Source organism: Nyctibius grandis, chromosome W (assembly GCF_013368605.1).
Source record: "Nyctibius grandis isolate bNycGra1 chromosome W, bNycGra1.pri, whole genome shotgun sequence".
Taxonomy (NCBI): Eukaryota; Metazoa; Chordata; class Aves; order Nyctibiiformes; family Nyctibiidae; genus Nyctibius; species Nyctibius grandis.
Genome location: NC_090694.1, coordinates 7,730,672 through 7,744,068, shown reverse-complemented (window position 1 = coordinate 7,744,068; position 13,397 = coordinate 7,730,672). Strand labels below are relative to the sequence as shown.

The 13,397-nt window shown below is 45.0% G+C and overlaps 1 long non-coding RNA gene across 1 annotated transcript in view; it reads left to right on the top strand.

Moving 5' to 3' along the window:
* The first annotated feature begins 582 nt into the window (after positions 1-582).
* The window catches only part of LOC137675757 (uncharacterized), a 32,016-nt gene continuing 19,201 nt past the window's right edge, over positions 583-13,397 (top strand). The window contains exons 1-2 of the long non-coding RNA XR_011049985.1: positions 583-639; positions 803-850. This is a non-coding gene — a long non-coding RNA (uncharacterized lncRNA). The remainder of the gene's footprint in view (positions 640-802; positions 851-13,397) is intronic.

Below are 13,397 nucleotides of genomic sequence, written 5' to 3'. Positions count from 1 at the left end.
TTCCTCTCCCCTCGGCCTTGGCCTCTTGGGACAGAGCTACAGGAGGCACCTGCAGAGAAGTACTACCGCGCCAAAGCCCCGCAGCGAACCCTGGCGGCGGACGCGGCCCTTGGGACCGCACAGCTCTGAGGACACCGGTGCTTCTCCCTAGGTCACGCTTCTAGCGCCTCTGTGTAGCGGGGTGGGCGCTTGAGTGTCGGGTGACATCTAGGCGCCCACCCCGCCGCACAGAGGCGCTAGAAGCGTGACTCAGGTGTTGCACCTGGGCAGGCAGAGCCCTGCACCGCCACTCCAGGCGAGCGAGCAGCCCCTACCCGGCCTCTGGTACTTGAGGCCGCCGCCCGCCCCCGCCCCGAGTAGCCCTGGGGCCACAGGGCACCGCTTCGACAGGGGAGAGGGGCCGCAGCCAAGCAGGGCCTCTCGGGGGCAGCAATGACCGCTCAGTCTCACCTCAGCTGCCCCCGCGCTCCTCCCGCCGGTAGCGCAGCTGCAGAGCAGGGGAGGGAGTGCCGGCCGTGGCGGCGGCTCCGCAGGCTTCTACTCGCGAGAGTGGGCGAGATTGCCGGTGTTGTGACTGTGGGGCCGTAAACATGGCGGTGAGTCTCCGCGCACGCTCGTTGAGGCATCTCCGTATCCGAGGTAAGGGGCTCGGTCAGGCCGCTGCAGTAGGTTGCTTCCTCTCCCAGCGGCTCTTGCCCCACACCGGTACCTAGCCGTCCCCTTTGCTCTCCTTTCTTCCTCTCCCTTCTCCGTTTTCTTTCTACTTGCCAGCCTAATACGCTTCTCTCCCCCATCCCTGTAGGTCGGAACGATAGCGGCGAGGAGAACGTCCCCCTCGATCTCAGCCGAGGTATGGGCCGGTGGGGCGGGGGTCGCCGCCTGCCCTTTGTTGCGCGCTTGCCGAGAGGGGGGCTGCTGGTGGCGAGCGGCCTGGTGCTCTGGGCCGGCGCGGCGGCGCGAGAGGGGGGTGATGGTGGTGGGAAGATGGGGCGGGGGTCGCCGGGTGTCGGTGTCCTGTAGTGAGCGGACCTGCCCGTAGGTGGAAGCCTCTCCTCAGCCCCCATCGCCTGCAGGGCAGCACGGACGCCCCGCGGGGCCGTGCCGGGGCTACAGGGTTGGCCTCCCCCGTCCACGGGCGAGGGGAGCTCCTGCGTGTGGGCAGAGGCTCCTCGGCCGCTTCTGGGATTGTTTTCGAAGGGGGCTGTTGTAGACGGGGCTGTTTACAGTGTCCGGCCCGCGGTGGGGCTGCCTGCGCCGTGCCTGTCGGCCTCGCCGCCGGGGCTCCCTCTGGCCGTGGCTCTGCTCGGCGGGTCGGGACTGTGCGCCTCTGGGGAGCACCTCGGTGGTGGCGGCTGGTCCTGCCTCAATCCCTTGTCCTATATCTTTACCAGTCCTAGGCAGGCTGGCCGCGGTGCTTGCCGTGAGCCCCTGGCTGTGAGACCAGAAGGCATTTATCTCCCGTTTACTTGTTAAGTTGCTCTAGAATGCCCTCCACTGCTCTCAGATGTATGGGGAGGATAAGAGGAAGGAAACAACAATAACATTTGCTACACGCTAACTAGTTGTCTCTCAGACAAATAGCAACTCCTTCCCTACCCAAATCTATAGCTTAGCTTGTCTTGCTGAGGGCTAAGGTAAGGGTTAGCCTCTCCCCAAGAGCTGAATAAAATGCAGAAAAACTGGCCCACTAGCAGCGATGATTTTCCCTGGGGCAGAAGATCTTGATCTGGGGGAGGGAATAACTGTTCTGCTTCAGGAGATCCAGGACTGCTGCTATTCTGAATAGATCCATTTTATGAGGAAGTAGGCAGGGAAATGACAGAATCAATAAGTGGACTGCAAAATGTAAAGGAAGTACAAATATTAGCAGCATCAATAAAGTTTTCAGCTTAGTATAAGGCTGTATCAGCAATTCCATCTCTAATTCTTTTTTTTTTTCCCCAGTATGATCTGGTTTTAGAATTTTTTTATTAAGCAGTTTTACCATGGGCTGAAAGTTATCTCTGCGTATACATATCGTATTTACAAATGTATTTTAGTTCCTGTGAAAAGCTGTGAGTTTTTTTTCAGTTTAAAGCAGCAGGCTCTTATGTCTCCTCTCACCCTATCTCCAAATGGATGATTGCTTTAGTGAGACACTATCTTTAGAATTAAAACAAGTGGAACTTTTGTCAACAAAATGTGGGACAAAGGCCTTACAGTAAGTGTCATGTGTTTGAACTGTTAAGCAGTGTTATCTGTTTATGAAATTTACAGAATCAGGATTTTAATTAATGAGTTCAGTAACTTTTTCATGTTGTGTAGCATACTGAATTGTTTTGATGTGACAACACACAAAATTTAAATGCTGGAGCAGTTCCTATTTAGTGATGGCTTGCTGAACAATGAGTTAGCATACAAGTCAGACCTTCGCTAGTCCATAGCTGTGGACTGTATACTAACTCCGTTCTTTCCATGCAAGAAGCCAGTGCTGTGAAGTATTTCAGAACTAATAATAGATGTGGGGAGGGTGCTAGCCTTGTTTGTGCTGCTTTGTGTCCTACTTCTTGGCATTTTGTGCAGTAAGACTCGGGGAACGTGCTTTGCTGCATATAGAGCTGATCTAACTTTCTCTGTGTGCTTTTTGTTTGCTCTTTTCTCTGCTGCTGTAGTTTGAAGGGTGCCCACATTTTCTCAGAACACACTATGTTGTTCTCTTATGTATTTTTACCATGGTTGGTAAGTAGGTTTTACTCTTTGGAGCTTTCTGATGCTCTGCATTTTTAAAAATGATATATAGTAATGTTTATGAAAGGCATTTTATATGATGGTGCATTGTGTGTGTGTGTAAACACTCTATGTACAAGATTAGCTGGGTAAAAGATGATAATGTAAAGTCTGTGGTTTGCTGTTTCTGTTCTTTGTTTTTTTTTTTTTTTAAAAATAACTTCTGGGCCGCTCGTCCCTGGCTCTTATTATGACAAATCTTTTGGGACAATGATTTTCTTAACTTTTTCCTAGAAAATCAGTTTGCTGAAAGGATGATCAACTCTGGAAAAATTGTCCCCAGCACAAATATGGTTGGGCTATGGTTGGTATAGCAAGAAAAAAACTGTGCAGATACAGGTTAGACTGGTTGCTTTTGTCTACTTAAGGTCATATATCATGTCTTCTGTTGATTACAAAATTGCAATTAATAATTGGGATTCAGAGTACTCAGATTTTGGCCTTGCGTTATATTACCTGCTCAGAATAGAACAGAAAAGGGAAAGGAGGACAGACTCGCCTCCAGTGCAACTCCCATTGCAGTCATCTGGAAGGAATTGGCAATGGGATGAGGCAGACTGGTTTAATTAGACTACTGAAATCAAGCTTGTAACTTCATAAGGCCAGAAAGGACAATTGGCGTTATTGACCAGGTTATTGCATTTGGTAGGGATTCTTGTATTGAGTCCAGTCATGGTTGTGTATGTAACCATGCTACAAGTATTATATGCTTTTAGCATAATTCATCTCTGATTGTTTTACAGGGATTTCAGGCTGAATCACAGAAGCTTATATACCTTCCAAAGCTCTGGGCACTGTAAAAGGCTTGTGTAATCTACGCTTCGTTTGCTGCTAAGTCTTTGCTCATCTATGTAACTGAGTTTGAAAATTTGTTACTGTTTCAGTATTGCCTTATCCTGTTGGGTTACCAACACCCCTTCCTTTGTTGGAGTTTCAGCTGTTGCCTTTGGGCTGTGAAGGCTTGCTTGCAGCAAGGCAGTAGGAAACTGGTGCAGAGATGGTAGCTGGTATATACTTTCTTGGTGGCTCAAAGGCAATTCTTCCACACTAATGGCAAGACTGTTACGGAGAGCCTTTAAGTTCTTCTTTGTGTACTCTTGCAATACATGGTCCGGCTTGAAAATATGGAGAAGTGGACCTCCATTGCACCTTAGAAATGGTATTTTGAAAATACCCAAATAAACAAAATGTGTGGGCACCTTTAACCCTTGCTTTGCAATATGCCATCATTGTGATGGGTAACTATAACCAGATGCTTGCGTTAGAGCAAATTGCACAGAGCAATAGCTCTCTTTTGCTATCTTGTTTGTGAATCTGTAACAGAGGCCGTAATAGAAGCAAGGCAGTATTTAGCAACATTTTTTTTTTTTTGTTTCTTCTGAGATATAGAGGGGTAACTTGAAAAAACAGCTGGAGGGAGATCTTACTTGCCTTGCTATCTGAGAAATTCTCTACTGCATTATTCTTGAATATGTTTTGTTTTGTTTTTTTTTAATATAGTTGGAGACCAAAGGGAAAGTGATTGATGGTGGTGGCCTGCTAACTTTTTCAGCAACATGTAACCTTTTGGTAGGTTTTAAAAGTAAGGGCACTCCAAAATTAAGGCATACACTTAGCTTTCCTGTCTGCACTTGTGCTTCAGTTGACCGTTGTTTTGGAATTGTATAGCACTGGCCTGGTTAGATTAATAATACTTGCATACCTTTGGCTTTGCTTCCTAAGGTATTACTGCTTTTACAATCTTAAGACTTCTCAGAACTACTGAAATGGTGTGTGTTTACAGTATTTTCACTTTCATTTCTTGAAAAGAGGAACATCTTTAATGAAGGAAAGATCTTAAAAAAAAGGCAATTTTAAAACGCTGTCACTTGCTTACCTAGCGTTAAGGTATCTGTAGGAGCCAGGCACTACCGTGTCTTTCAAAATCTGTGTTCATGTCTGTCTTTAAAGTTTTTGTGGGTGGATTCTTTGTTTTTCCTGCTATGGTTCAGATTGGTCAATCTCTAATTTCCGTAACCTTCTTGATATGAATGTTTTAGTCTTTGCCATAAATGTTCTTCAGGGTTGTGTGTGGTGGTTTTTTTCTTCCCCTCTACCCCACCCCCTTTGAGATTAATGCAGTGCTTAGTTTCAGGATTGTGTGTGTGTGTGTGAGCCTATCCAGTGTAAATGATGTGTAAATAAACACACCCCTCATCATAATTACAGTAAATAAGGAAGCTATGTCAATGATAGCCTTCCCAGAAAGAAATATATCAGATATTTGTCCAATCTCATGATCTTCATGCATACTTTGCCAATTACTTGGCAATCTTGGAATTTTTTTCCCTAATAGCATAGAAGAGATGCTCAATATCAGGTAGAAGTGTTTGTTTGTTTGTTTGTTTTTCTTAAAAGTGGGAAGAAGTGAAATAGTAACTTATAGTGAAAAATGGCTGTTTACAAACTGGTTATATTCATACAAACCCAAACACTGCAGAAAAGAAAGGTATTCAAGAGGGTTACAGGATGGCTTGAGAATTTACATTGAAATGATGGCTGACTAGTTTTGAGGAATGTGCTGTAAAATCAGATATGCTTTTTATCTTTCATACTAATTGAGACTCCTGCCTGAGACTTTTAAAAAATAACAATAAATGACATGAATCATCTACTTTAAAGCCAATTAGCTTCTTACAACTGAGACATAAGTGTGTGATTTGAGGCTTTGATAACTACACAATAGACTACATAAAATAAGAGGTTTGCTTTTCATTAGAAGTCACTTTTACAGCATGCAGGTAGGCAGATGCTTATACCATAGTGCAGGTAACTTTGCATACTGAGCAGTGCTCCTGTGATGATTTCTGATACAGAAGGGAAGGTGCTGTAACAATGCTACACAAGTGCTGGCTGATACTGACAAATTGTTTTAACTGGAGCACTTTTAACTTTGACTCTCACAATAAAATGTATTTTGCTTTAGTTTAAAAATCTGTAGTATTAGTATATTCATGTATACTGCAGAAACAATTTTTTTTTTCATTTGCAAACCATCTGTTGTGATTAAAAATTTGTGTAGAATGGATCAGAAAAAAAGTAGGAATTATCAAAACTTAAGAGCATGATTAGTAAAGAGTGTATTCACTAAATCCTTGCAGCTGGTGAAGAGGAGGAATGCTGATAAAGATGTATAAGGGAGAAAATGGAGTAAAAAAACCAACACAAAACCCAACCAAAAAACCCCAATCCCAAAGAAGAAAAAAAAACCAACTTACAGTTGTATTTTCGTAGTTATGTGACTGAATATTACTATTAGCACATACCTAAGAGCTCTATAGGACTCATGGTCTTATGCTTTTGTTATATTCATCAGAGTGTAGCAAGCTGCATCTCAACAGTGGCTTGAATAGGTTTGGGTAACTAAATATTTATGAGGAAGTCTCTTCACCCAAACTCTACCTAAATAGCAATATCCTTGGAATCAACATTGTTCATTAATAAATTAGTCTGAGTGATGGAGCTTTTATGAAAGTTTTTCTGAAAGGGGAGATTTTGTTTCTAGAACAGAATAGTTCAGTTGGAAGGGATCTACAATGATTATCTAGTCCAACTGCCTGACCACTTCAGGGCTGACCAAAAGTTAAAGCATGCTATTAAGGGCATTGTCCAAATGCCTCTTAAACACTCAGAATCACACAGAATCACAGAATCAACCAGGTTGGAAGAGACCTCAGGGATCATCGAGTCCAACTGTTGCCCTGACACAACCCTGTCGACTAGACCATGGCACTAAGTGCCATGTCCAGTCTTTTCTTAAACACATCCAGAGATGGTGACTCCACCACCTCCCTGGGCAGCCCATTCCAATGTCTAATAACCCTTTCTGTAAAGAAATTCTTCCTAATGTCCAACCTGAACCTCCCCTGGCGAAGCTTGAGGCTATGTCCTCTTGTCCTATCGCTAGTTGCCCGGGAGAAGAGGCCAACTCCCACTTCACTACAACCTCCCTTCAGGTAGTTGTAGACTGCAATAAGGTCACCTCTGAGCCTCCTCCAGGCTAAACAACCCCAGCTCCCTCAGCCGCTCCTCATAGGTCAGACCCTCCAGACCCTTCACCAGCTTGGTCGCCCTCCTCTGGACTTGCTCCAACACCTCAACATCTTTCTTGAAGTGCGGGGCCCAGAACTGGACACAGTACTCAAGGTGCGGCCTCACCAGTGCCAAGTACAGAGGGACGATCACTTCCCTAGACCGGCTGGCTACACTATTCCTAATAGAGGCCAGGATGCCATTGGCCTTCTTGGCCACCTGGGCACACTGCTGGCTCATGTTTAGCCGGCTGTCGATCAGCACCCCCAGGTCTCTTTCCACCGGGCCGCTTTCTAACCACTCTTCCCCCAGTCTGTAGCCCTGCATGGGGTTGTTGTGGCTGAAGTGTAAGACCCGGCACTTGTTCTTGTTGAACCTCATGCCGTTGGTCTCGGCCCATCTATCTAACCTGTCCAGATCCCTCTGTAGGGCCTTCCTACCCTCCAGCAGATCGACACTCCCACCCAGCTTGGTGTCATCTGCAAATTTACTGAGGGTGCACTCAACCCCTACGTCTAGATCATCTATAAAGATATTGAACAGCACCGGCCCCAGAACTGAGCCCTGGGGAACACCGCTAGTGACCGGCCGCCAGCTGGACTTTGCCCCATTCACCACCACTCTCTGGGCTCAGCCATCCAGCCAGTTTTTAACCCATCAAAGAGTCCACCCATCCAAGTCCCGGGCAGCCAGTTTGTCTAGGAGGATGCTGTGGGAGACAGTGTCGAATGCCTTACTGAAGTCTATCTAGACTACATCCACAGCCCTGCCCTCATCTACTAAGCAGGTCACTTGGTCATAGAAGGAGACCAGGTTGGTCGAGCAGGACCTGCCTTTCATGAATCCATGTTGGCTGGCCCCGATGCCCCGATTGTCCTGCATGTGCCGTGTAATGGCACTCAGGATGATCTGTTCCATCACCTTGCCTGGCACCGAGGTCAGGCTGACAGGCCTATAGTTCCCTGGATCATCCTTCTGACCCTTCTTGTAGATGGGCGTTACATTTGCTAATTTCCAGTCAGCTGGAACTTCTCCAGTTAACCAGGACTGCCAGTAGATAATAGAGAGTGGTTTGGCAAGTTCATTTGCCAGTTCCTTCATTACTCTGGGGTGAATCCCATCCGGGCCCATAGCCTTGTGGGTGTCCAACTGGCACAGCAGGTCATTAACCGTCTCCTCCTGGATTACGGGGGCTTCTCACAGCCCCCCGTCCCTAACTTCAGGCTCTGGGGGCCGAGTCTCCTGAGGACAACCGGTCTTGACATTAAAGACAGAGGCAAAGAAGGCATTGAGCACCTCTGCCTTTTCCTCATCCCCTGACACTACACTACCCTCCTCATTCAGCAAGTGGTGGAGGCTCTCCTTGACCCTCCTTTTGCTGTTGATGTATTTGTAGAAGCTTTTTTTGTTATCTTTGACTGTAGCAGCCAAATCAAGCTCTAATTGAGCTTTGGCCCTTCTAATCTTTTCCCTACACGACCTGGCCACGTCCCTATAGACCTCCCGAGTTACCCGACCCTTCTTCCAGAGCAAATAGGCTCTCTTTTTTTCCTTAAGTTCTAGCCTAAGTTAACAGAGAGCATCTGCCACAGGTTTAGTAGCAGGCCCAGCTTTAAACCGTGACATCTGTTTAACCATGCCGGTCTTTTTCCCTGATGGCTTGTCTTCCTACACACCGGGACAGCCTGCTCCTGAATATTTAGGAATTCCCTTTTGTAGCATGTCCAGCCTTCCTGGACTCCTTTGCCCTTCAGGACCGACTCCCAAGGGACTCGGTCCACCAGCCTCTTAAACAGGCTAAAGTCTGCCCTGCGGAAATCTAAGACAGAAGTTCTGCTCTTGCCCCTCCTTACTTCCCCCACTATCGAAACCTCTAACATTTCGTGGTCGCTATTCCGAAGACGGCCACCCACCCTCACATCTCCCACTAGTCCTTCTCTGTTCACAAACAACAGGTCAAGCAGGGCCCCTCCTCTAGTGGGCTCATTTACCAGTTGCATGAGGAAGTTGTCCTCCACACATTCGAGGAACCTCCTAGATTGCTTCCTCTCTGCCATGTTGTATTACCAGCAGACATCTGGCAAGTTGAAGTCCCCCACGAGTACAAGGGCCGGCGACCGGGCGGCTTCTGACAGCCGCTTGTAAAACGCCTCGTCCACCTGCTCGTCCTGGTTGGGTGGTCTATAACAGACTCCCACCGTAATGTCCGCCCTGCCGACCTTCCCCCTGATCTTCACCCATAAACATTCAACCTTGTCATCCTCACCATCTTCCTCAATTTCAACACAGTCTAAGCACTCCCTAACATACAACGCTACCCTACCGCCTCTCCTGCTTCGCCTGTCCCTCTTAAAGAGCTTATAGCCATCCATAGCTGCCCTCCAGTCATGAGAGTCATCCCACCACGTTTCTGTGATGGCAACCACATCATAACCTTCCTGCTGTACAGTGGCTTCTAGCTCTTCCTGTTTGTTGCCCATACTGTGTGCATTGGTGTAAATGCACTTCAGCTGGGCTAACGGTCTTGCCCCCAATGCAGGCCTGTCACCCCTAGGTTCATTTGCGGTTGCCCTGGTCTTATCCCCCTCCCCCATCAAACCTAGTTTAAAGACCTCTTGATCAGCCCTGCCAACTTCTGGGCCATAACCCTTTTCCCCTTCTGATTCCGCTGTTCCCCATCCGGCATAAGCAGGCCCGGTGTCATGAAAGCCGCCCCATGGTCAAAGAACCCAAAATCCCACCTACGGCACCAGTCTCTTAGCCACATATTAATCTGTTGTACTTTTATAGTCTTTTCCCTATTTTCACCAAACACCGAAGGAATTGAGGAGAATATAACCTGTGCACCTACCCCCTTCACCAAACGCCCCAGGGCCCTGAAGTCCCTTTTGATATCCCTGGGACTTCTCTCTTCAATCTCATCCCTACCCACCTGGAATCCTAATAGAGGGTAGTAGTCAGAGGGCCTCACCAGTTCAGGAATCCTCCTGGCAACATCCCTTACCCGAGCCCCAGGGAGGCAGCAGACTTCCCTGTGAGTTGGGTCTGGCCTGCATATGGGGCCCTCTGTTCCCCTTAGCAGGGAGTCGCCTATAACAATTACTTTTCTTTTCTCCTTTTTGGAGCTGGTTGCAACCCTCCTACTTGGTTGCTTCTGTTTACGTAGCCCCGTAGAAGGTCCTTCACCTAGATTCGTGTCTTCAAGGCACTCAGGAAGAAGCTCAGGTTCCAGCGCCTCATACCTATTTTTCAGGGGGACGTGGGGAGGGGAGGAAGGTCGGGATGGGATTCGCCTGCCACCCTGAGCAGGGACCTGCCTCCATTCCCCCCCATCCCCTAGGTCTCCTCCTGCTCCTTGTGGAGGAGGAAGAGGATCCTCTATTACCTGGGGAGCATTAGGCCCGTCCGTTTTCCCCAGGACAGGCAGGGAACAGCACTGCCCGCCAACCTCTTCCTGGGATGCTCCTGTGCTCCTTAACCTTTCCGCCTCCTCCTTCAGTTGGGCCACCAAGGTGATCAGGTCATCGACCTGTTCACACCTCACACAGGTGAGGTCTCCGTTACCCTTGAGTGTCAGGGCCAGGCTGTGGCACTCCCTGCAGCCTGCCACCTGGACCTCCGCATGCTTCTGCAGCAGGTCCGTTTGGGTTGCCATGTCTTTTCTGGCACCCGCAAGGGACTTAGGGCCCCGCTGAGTGGAAACCATACCTTCCTGCCACAGGCGTGGGGCATCGACCACCTCTCCAGGAAACCTGTTCCTGTGTCTGATCACCTTCTTGGTAAAGAAATGTTTCCTAATATCAAGTCTGAACCTCCTCTGACGCAGCTTTGAACTATTCCCACGTGTCCTGTCACTGGATCCCAGGGAGAAGAGATCAGCACCTCCCTCTCCACTTCCCCTTCTCAGGAAGCTGTAGAGAGCAAAAGATTCTAAATTTCCTGATTTTGTTCTTCACTGTCTAGACTTCTCTAAACTCCTTGGTTTTGTCCGAGTGATACGTATTGTTACTGGTTTGGCCATATCTGACCATTTATTCAGGTAGCTGCTCCTGGAACGTTTCAGGAAGCTACTTCTTTTTTTTTTTTTAATAATTATTTTATTTTTATTTTGTAGAAATTAGACACTTAATTGTCTGAGGTGTAAAATGAAAAGCGCAAAGATTTTGAATTCCCTTTCAGTTGGAGAAATGGGTAGTTAACAAAATTTCGTGCTGTTTATCGGTGATACTTTGAGTAACCTTATGAGTCTAAGACCAAAAGGATAGCAAGATGGTAAAGATGAGATAGGACAGTTACCCACCCATACTAGAAATGGCTACTGACAGTTAGCACTTGTTTGGTTAATATGAAAGAGGTACATCTCTATACCCAATGTATATAGATTTTATTTGTTGTGAAATGAACTACAGCTGTTGACTTAAGAATACAGAATGATTAGTAGGAGATATTTGTGCACAGATGTACGGTATTTAAAACAAAACAATATGCCCTTGATTTATGGAAAAATATATAATTACTATAAAAGAGTAACAGAGAATAATTTCATTACTCTTTTCATGTAAAGATTTATGGTGAACAGTACAGGGATTTTGGTGTGTGTGTTTTTTTTTTTTTTTTCAGCTGCATGAAAGGTTGTCTTCCTGGTTGAAGTGTACACAGACTAGAAATAAAAATATGTATATTTAAAAAATGTAATTACTTCATAAAAATAGAAGACTATCAAGAACAGCTGTTGCCTGAAAATTACTGTTTTAAAAAAAAAGATTAAATGTTTAAGTCATCTTTTTCCTTTGTTACCTTCTGAGCATCAATGATGTCAGAATTCAGCTTTAGCAACCTCATATCTAGAGAATTTAAAATGAGTTCATCTCCTTCTTTATGCAAATCATATGTGATTCTCATGGATAGACTTAGTGGATTTTTTTTTTCATGAAATTAAAAAAGAGAAATGGAAAAAATGTTGCTGTTCCCATAAATGTGGTGTTTCCACCTCAGTTTTTTAGGTTAGCCTATTACTTCAGTGGGATAGGCTTTTCTAAGTTTAAATTTACCAATGAATTAGGTGTTTAAAAAGTTGTGCTTAGATCTTGTTGTGAAATTTATAAATATAATTATGACACTTCCTGTCCCTTCTCTGAAAACTACCTTTTCAAGAGGAGGAGTAAAAGGCTTGAACAGTCACGGCTGTGGACAGATGAGACCTGTCCTGTCCCTAGCGCAAGGGACTGGAGTTTCCAAGCATCATCACTATGTACTATTTTGAAATCTTCTGGTTATAACATTTTTTTTTTGGGGGGGGGGGGCGGGTAGTTATCATATCATACATTCACAAGAGTTTAAAGGTTTCCTGCTGTAGTTAGTGCTGCATTTCAACTATAAAACCTGTTTTTCAGAAGTTTTAGCAGTAAAGCAAGAGTCTTGCACACTAGGAATAATTAACATAATTCCAAGGGTGAGAATGTAAGGATGGCTTTTCTACACATGTAATCTGTGTCTTTGTTAGAAATAATATTATAAGTAATTTGGAAAGTGGTCCATTTTTGAACTGCTGTCACCACTTCAAGCTGACTGCACCACCAGAATGTATATTTCATGTGACATTTATCCATACTTAGGAATCTGTAAAAAAAAAAATCATTTAATTTACATTATTTTATGCACATCTGCAAAAGATAAATCTATACAGTCACAACAGGCATTTAAACTTTACTTTCTTGTTTACTTACAGAAGGATGTATGTATGTGCAAGTCTAGATGTATAGAGCTAAATATGAAGGATTAGACTCCTACATGTAATCCTGATACAAGACTTTCTTCTTATCTGAGGTTCTAGTGATTCCTGAATCCTACCTTGGATGTGCTGTCTTTTGTACTGCTTTCTAGTTAATAGACATTTTTGTAAATGTGCAGGTTAATTTCTCCCTGACTGATGTAGAAACAACAGGTTTTTTTACTTTGCTGACTGCCATGAAAGAGAGGAGGTATGCTTTTTTCCCATATTACTGAGCCACTTTCATCTATTCATAGGTTTCTTAAGCAGCAAGAGTGAAAATAATCTGAGTTCTTAGTCTTTATTTTTTTCTGCTTTCATGAACATGGGTTATTGGAACTTCTCTGTTGTATTCAAAATGAAATGCTTTATGTATGGTTCACCTATGAAAGCTATAGGAATCAAACTAAATAAATCTCGAGGTACGTTCTGCAGAAATCACTGGTTTCGGTAACCTGTACTTTTCAAGGGGGTGCTTTCAATTTTATAACTTAAGATTTGTAATACATTGTGTTTTTTTAATCTAAATTTTATGAGAATTATTTGGCAAAACTTATATGTCACACTATACCAGCACAAAGTATTTTACACCTTACTGATTCAAGTGTGATAATAGAACTTTAACAGTGATCATAGAGGATGGCTATCTGGCTTAGTATTCAGTATGTTTTTCAATATAATAGTAACTGCATGAATTTGCTATTACAAAGAAACAATTATTTCTATGTTTTTACTTTATAAATTGAGACATACCTTCAGTCTAAACATATATTACTGTGTTTTTGAAAAT